This window comes from Lactuca virosa, chromosome 7, assembly GCF_052849685.1.
Source record: "Lactuca virosa cultivar CGN04683 chromosome 7, Lactuca_virosa_CGN04683_v6, whole genome shotgun sequence".
Classification (NCBI taxonomy): domain Eukaryota; kingdom Viridiplantae; phylum Streptophyta; class Magnoliopsida; order Asterales; family Asteraceae; genus Lactuca; species Lactuca virosa.
The window spans coordinates 252,889,868-252,898,246 of NC_136432.1; positions in this window are offsets into that span (position 1 = coordinate 252,889,868).

Here is an 8,379-nt window from a genome sequence, read left to right on the forward strand (position 1 = left end):
TGGGTTAGGGAGAATAATTGGAGGAGGTGGAGGAAGAGAAGTATGACTTCCATGAACCAAACTCGGGAAGTCATATTCATTAGGAAAGCTTGGTTTGGGAAGATCATTGTTGTCTAAACCAGACATCAACAATGGGAGAAATTCACGTAAAGTTGATTTAAGTCCTTAATATAACACCCAATATGATATATTAAGGCTAGGACCCAACAAACTATTTTATAACTTGGAAGAGGGATGCCGTAATCCAAGCTATAAAATATTTGAAGGTAGGTGAATGACGATTCACCAATTTCCACCAAGATAAACGAAATGTATTATTAGGTTTTAATTGGTTTTGAAACTCCTAGATTCTTTTGAGATTCATTGAACTTTTCAATGGCATGTTTCAATCTCGAGTGTGCCCTTCAGGTTTTGTGACTGGGATGCCAAGGATCACAAAACAAGGTGTGAAGTAACCATGCAAATATACTTGGTACCCTTAATATTTACCCCTCAATTGATGTGCCGGTTAAACACACACGCTCCAACGATACTATGATAAACATTAAGTTACCCTTTGCCTACCTTGTTAAGTCCAGGTTAGTGTGCCGGTTAACCACACACGCTCCACTAACAGCTTAAACAAAGTGCAAAGTGTAATTTCATGGATTAGCACCTTATTCACATTTTCCTAAGTAACTAAGATTGGGAATTTATAAGTGTTTAGTTACTTAGTATTTATCATTATACTTATAATGAAGGGAGAATTATAGTCCTTGTCCTACCTGTTCGGCTAACGACCCTCCACCGGTCAAGGAAGCGGTGAGTGAGAGTGGACACCCATTAAACTGCCATTTTATAGGCAGTAACCTTATACCCCCCCTTATAGACCGGCTTCGTGAATGAGGCCTACTAATGGTAAGACGACTTGCTCTTATACATATAATATATTAAACTTTTAATATTATAATAGTATAAGGGTGTATTTTAGACATTTAAAATACTTGGTGGTTTAATCTATTAATTAAACTAGACTTTTAATTTAATTAAACTCAAACCATATATTTATGGATTAATAATACTCTTTTAATTAAACGCTTTAATTAACTATTAATAAAGTCCATAAGAGTTCATTGAATTATTCAATAAAAACATCATAATTCCAATTATTAAATTCAAAATTAAAAACATTTAATTAATTGTTTAAGTTATGAACCCAAGAGTTTTAGAATTCAATTCTTTTTTTTTTATCATAAAAAAACTTTTTCCAAATTCCAAAACTTGAGGGCAAGTTTTGTAACTCTTGAAAACTTTTGGATTCCATAACTTATGGAGTTAAATACTTGTTTTATGATGAAACTTTTCATGTTCCATAACTTAAGAACAAGTTATGGAATTCTTTAAAACATTAAGACCAAGTTTTGTAACTCCATAAAAAACTTTGAATCAATTTTTTTAAAAACCTTTTCATATCCATAACTTATGGAGGTTTCAAAAAACTCTTTAGATCAAACTTTTAAAACTAATAAAATAATCATATCATTTTATCTTTTACTAAATTTGACCTAATTCAACTCATATAGCAAATGATTCAAATTTTACAAATAATTAGTTGTTCACAAAAACAAGTAATTATCTTAAAATTTGACAAACGTCATGTTTTTTTTCTTTTTTTTCCAACTTTGAAAATAAAACATTTGCATCAATATAACAGAAAACAACCCATGGCTCTGATACCACTGTTGGGTTTTGAGCATTCTAACACTCCTATGGTGTACATGCAACCCTATAAACCTTGGATCTATGTTTTCTCTATTATACATGCAAATATTAACTATTCCAAGGTTTCATCCTAACTAGCATATTATGAAGCACCTATACTACAAAGTTCTAGTTAGATGACATACCTTTTGATGTAGCTTGATGTCTTCAAGCTTTAAGAGCTTAGCCCCAATAGTGTGGAAGCCTCAAATGGAATCACAAATCACCAAAACACCTTGGAAGAACTTGAGAGAATATGTATGCACACTAAAATCGGCCCACTCTTATTTTCACACACTTGTGCCAATTTTGTGAGCCAAGGACCCCTTTATATATTATGGAGGATTAGGGTTACATCCATGTAAACCCTAATACCCATGACCTTTCATTTACATAGGATCCATGGGTTAAAAGCTCCATGGACCATCCATGAAAGCTTAGCCCAACCTAAATGAACTTGGCCCATTCCATATATATAAGAGTCCATATTTAATTAGTTCTTTTTGATCACTTAATTAATTCTAAATTAATTCTTGATCAATACTAATTAAATAATATGATTCCATATTAATATATTAGAACTTATAATATATTAATATAAATCATAAATATACTATTCTCAAAAGACTATCCATATAAATTGTGCCGGTGAAGTGCAACCCAAATGGACCATGCCGGGTCGGGTCAAGTACATACCAAATATAGTTATGGACTTAGACATTAATCCAACAACTTGAACTAGACTTCGCCCTCGAAGTCTGCTGGAATAAACAGCGCCGGGTAATGCTCTCGCATTTCCGCTTCCGGCTCCCATGTCCACTTGGATCCCCTCCGATGCTCCCACTACACTTTTACCAAAGGTATTTCTTTGTTCTGCAAAATCTTTTTCTTCCTTTCCAAGATGGCTACAGGCCTCTCCACGTAATTCAGGCGCTCATCGACCTGGATATCATCCAGCGATACTACTGCCTCTTGATCCATAATACACTTTTGCAATTGCGAAACATGGAACGTGCTATGAATTCGGCTGAGCTCCTCCGGTAGCTCTAGCCTATAAGCCACTTTGCTAACCCTGGCAATGATCCTGAATGGCCCAATGTAACGGGGACCCAATTTTCCCCTCTTCCTAAAGCGGATCACACCCTTCCAGGGCGAGACCTTCAAAAGTACCATGTCACCAACCTGAAACTCTAAATCCGATCGGCGTTTATCAGCGTAATTCTTTTGCCGACTCTGAGCGGTCTGTAGCCGCTGTCTGATCTGCTGGATCTTTTCGGTAGTCTGCAAGACTACCTCCGTCCGACCTATCACTCTGTATCCAACCTCACCCCAACAAACTGGGGTTCTACATCTACGACCATACAACAGCTCAAAAGGCGGGGCGCCAATACTGGAATGATAGCTGTTGTTGTAGGCGAACTCTGCAAGCGGTAGGTGGGATTCCCAACTCCCACCAAAATCAATGACGCACGCCCTCGACATATCCTTGAGGGTTTGAATGGTTCGCTCACTCTGTCCATCGGTCTGCGGATGGAACGTTGTACTAAAGTGCAGCCGGGTACCCAGTTCCTCATGGAACTTCTGCCAAAAACGGGAAGTAAACCTAACATCTCGATCGGAAACAATGGAAACTGGAACCCCATGGCGAGAGACAATCTCGCGGACGTACATGTCGGCCAATCTCTCGGCCGACGAACTCTCCCGTATGGCCAAGAAATGGGCACTCTTGGTCAACCGATCCACGATGACCCATATAACATCGAACCCCTTCGCCGTCCTTGGCAACTTCGTAATGAAGTCCATCGTGATCTGTTCCCATTTGCACATGGGAATCTCCAGAGGCTGCAGCTTACCATGCGGCCTCTGATGCTCGGCCTTGACCATTATGCAGGTCAGGCACCTCTCAACATACCAAGCGATTTCTCGCTTCATACATGGCCACCAGTAGCTCAAACTCAGATCGCGGTACATCTTGGTGGCCCCCGGGTGTATAGAAAAATGAGACTTATGAGCCTCCTCCATTACTATCTGCCGGACCCCTCCGGACATCGGAACCCAAACCCGACCGTGTCGGGTCAATAATTCGCGGCTATCCTGAACAAACCGGGCGCTTTCGCCCTTAATCCGCTCCAACTACCAGTTCTCTGGTCTCATGCCCTCCACCTGAGCATCCCTAATCAAGCTCACAAGCGGGGAATCCACCGCTATCCTCATACACCTTGTTGGGGTAGAAGACCCAGCTGACTTGCGGCTCAAAGCATCCGCAACCACATTCGCTTTACCAGGATGGTAAAGGATCTCACAATCATAGTCCTTGACTACATCCAGCCACCTGCGCCGCCTCATATTCAGGTTCGGCTGATCCATGATGTGCCTCAAACTCTTGTGATCCGTGTATATAGTACATCGGACCCCGTACAGATAATGCCTCCAAATCTTGAGAGCGAATACCGCCGCTCCCAACTCAAGATCGTGCGTAGGGTATCTAGTCTCATGCGGCTTCAGTTGCCGCGATGCATAGGCTATTACTCATCCCCTCTGCATGAGGACTGCCCCTAGGCCTGTGATGGATGCATCACAATATACCACAAAATCCTCGACTCCCTCAGGGAGTGTCAACACTGGCGCCTCGCATAAACATCGCCGGAGGGTCTCAAACGCCCTTTGCTGCTCAGGGCCCCACCGGAAATCCACCCCCTTCCTCGTTAGACGAGTGAGGGGTACTGCAATCTTGGAGAAATCTCGAATGAATCTCCGGTAGTACCCTACTAATCCCAAGAAACTCCTAATGTCTGAGGGAGATTTCAGAATCTCCCACTACATAACTGCCTCGATTTTGGCCGGGTCGGCCAAAATCCCTTCCTGGTTAACGAGATGTCCGAGGAACTGGACCTCTCATAACCAAAACTCGCACTTCGAGAACTTGGCATACAGCCGTTCTCGTCGCAGAACGTCCAACAACTCCCTGAGATGCTCCTCGTGCTGCTCTCGGGTCTTGGAATACACCAAGATATCATCTATGAACACAATGACAGAGCGATCGAGCATCGGTCTGCAGACCTGATTCATCAGATCCATAAACACTGCCGACACGTTGGTGAGCCCAAACGGCATCACCACGAACTCGTAATGACCATAACGAGTTCGGAACGCAGTCTTCTCCACGTCTTCCTCCCTCACCCTGACCTGGTGATACCCGGATCTCAAATCGATCTTGGAAAACCAAGATGCACCCTCCAGCTGATCGAAGAGATCATCTATCCTTGGGAGTGGATAACGGTTCTTCACCGTTAACTTGTTCAGCTCCCTATAGTCAATGCACATCCTGTGCGAACCGTCCTTTTTCCTGACAAAAAGGATCGGTGCTCCCCATGGGGAACTACTCGGACGAATAAACTGCTTACCCAGCAGCTCCTGCAACTGGGATGACAACTCCTGCATCTCCGGCGGTGCCAGACGGTACGATGCCTTAGCGATAGGGGCCGCACCCGGCACTAGATCAATCCTGAACTCCACCTACCTCTCCGGAGGCACTCCAGGTAACTCTTCTGGAAACACGTCAGCGAACTCTCTAACCACCGGGACCTCTAAAACTGAAGTCTGATCCCTGACCCGCGTATCCATCACATACGCTAAATAATCCGCACATCCGTGCTGAATATACTGCCAAGCCCTGACGGCCGAACAAAACCCTGACCCTACTCTGGTGCCCTCACCATATACCACCAGTTCTCCCCATCTTGGGGTTCTAACTACTACTCGCTGTCCCTCACAATCGATCATGGCGCCAAAACGGCTGAGCCAATCCATCCCTACGATCACACATACTTCCCCCATGGGAATAGGAATCAAATCTATCGGGAATGATACCCCGAAAATCTCCAGCTCGCATCCCCGGTAGACCGAAGAAGCAGAAACCCCGTGCTCGTTGGCGATCGAAACTCGCAACGGACACTCAAGCTCATCTACCGACACACTGAACTCTCTACTGAAAGTCTGAGATACAAACGATCGACTTGCCCCCGAGTCGAATAAAACTAAAGCAGGCAAGGAGTTTACTAAAAATGTACCCAAATACAGGTACCACCGATAAGCATGACACAGATACAATAACTGAAACAGAAAATAGAAACATACCAGCAACCGCATCCGGTGCTGCCTTGGCCTCCTCGGCCGTGAGCTGGAAGGCGCGCCCCTAAGCCTTCGGAGGCTCCACCTTGACTGGTCTCCCATCTCCCATCCTCAAAGTAGCCGGTGCGGATCCCTGCGCCGGCTTGGTGGCAAGCTGCGGGCAGTTGGTCTTCACGTGACCAACCTGATGACAAAGGTAACAAATCCTCATATCTGCTGGAGGGGCGGATTGGCGACAGTCCCTGGCATAGTACCCCTCCTTGCCACATTTGTGGCAACTACCTCCTGCTCGACAAACCCCAGAATGAACCCTACCACACTTTCCACAAGTGCGGCTCTGCTGACCCCCGGTCCGAGTATCAGCGGTCTTGGACCGCTTAGGTGCCGGCTGAGACTGTGCCGGAACCTGATGCTGCTCCTTCAACTGCAGCTCTATCTCCAACTCGCGCCGCCTCGCGGCTTCCTGAAGATCCAAAAGAGTCTCACAACGTTGCGTAGCAACAAACTGTCGAATATCAGTCTTGAGCATACTCAGATAACGAGTCATCTGAGACTGCTCTGAAGCAAACTCCGGGCAAAACATAGCCCTCTCCGTGAACATACGAGTGATCTCCATCTCCATCACTAACTCCCCATCCTGTCTCAATGTCAAAAACTCCTGAGCAAGCCGCTCCCGCTCAACGCGTGGAACGTCGCGGGTGCGGAACATATCCCAGAATTGCTCCCAAGTAACAGCAGCTCGCTGATCATCAATATACGATCCTGTCGTCAATCTCCACCAGTCCTTTGCCCCAAGCCTCAGCAGGTTCAGGGCACATCTGACCTTCTGGTCAGCAGGACATGAACACGTGAAGAAACAGCCCTCCACGTCAGATAACCACCTCATAGCCCTGATCGCATCCTGTGTACCATCAAATGTCGGGGGCTTCGTGTTATCGATGTCCCGGTACTAGAAAGCCCTGCTGGCTTCTCCTCTAACCCCTGTCGCAGTTACAGCCGATGCGGCTGCAGTGGCAGCTGTCTCTGCTAGAGCTGCATATTACTCATCAAAGTACTCAACCATCACGGTCTTAATCGACCCAAACATCTTTGGCAGCTGCGCTCGGAATGCTGCAGCAACATTGTCGTGCATAATCTCCCGGATCCTGGCATCCAACTCCTCTGTCCCTATCTGTACCACGGGCTCAGGTGCTATCGTCACCTCCGACCCTCCGTCTCCCGATCCTGATCCTGATCCTGATCCTGACCCGGATCCAGTAGTAAAATGTCTCATCACCACCATACTGAAAAATGTACTCAAGTCATCAGATAAATAACATAATATCGGGAGACCAAAACCCACAAACCCTAGGGATTGTGACTTCCTTGTACGCGTATGGGTCCTGTGCTTTCAGTAGTACGGGCCCATACTACCTTCCACACCTACCCATATTTGTCTCAACTATCACCACAACACCCTAACACTATCATCAACATAATATGCGCTCAACCCTTACTACTAGGGAAACATCGCCTATCCCACAACTGATCTCGCAGCTCCTCACAACCCACACATCCATGAAACTTCCATCAACCCCTGCAGTGCTAGTGCAGGCTAGTCGCACATAACACTGGACCCAATAGACTTTCGAATATCCAATCCTATCCGAAGACTGAATTAAACATTCTCAGGCTATAAGATCTTGATTACGTGCAACAGTGATGCCTACACTAACGACTACAGTAATGATGTCAATCCCATATATAAGAAACCGTAGGCTAGTAGGCATCATATAATCAGGCAAGTCTATCATGCGATCCCTGAAGATCCCTAGCCAAGCACTAGCATACTGTTCTAACATATCATAATATCAATAACTGTATGGTATTTTGGGGTTTACTTACAGGCTCCGGCTGATCGTACCCTCCGCATCCTCCATCTTTTATTTTGAAAACCATTTTAGAATTTATTCCGAAAACTCCCTTGATTTGAGACTGGGTTCACACGAGTGCTCCCCCAATTCACTCAAACCAAGGCTCTGATACCAACTTGTAACATTCAAAAATTTTACGCCAAATTTAAACTTTTTCAACCATAAATACAACCAAATAGTATTTGTTTACAAAATGTTTTCAATCATTTTTCCATCAGAGTGTCCCAATAACCAGATCATAAGGATGAGGAGCGGTACGGTCACACCTTCGCCTTGCCATGATCTCCTGAAGTACCTGAAACAATAAACTGAAAACTGTAAGCCCGAGGGCTTAGTGAGCTACCCCCAAAATACCAATACCACACTGATAATACCATATCAATCACCAATAACATCAACATGCATACTGGGCCTTTGGCCTGACTGGACCGCCCTGCAGGGCCTACAGTCTATCTGAATCTGTCCCGAGCCTTCGGCATAACTGGACCGCCACGTGGGCCTACAGTCTCCCCGGACCGCTCATAGGGTGTGTTGGCCTTCAGCACAAAGCAGGACCGCCTCAACCCAAGCAACAAGCAAATAACCATGTGCGCAT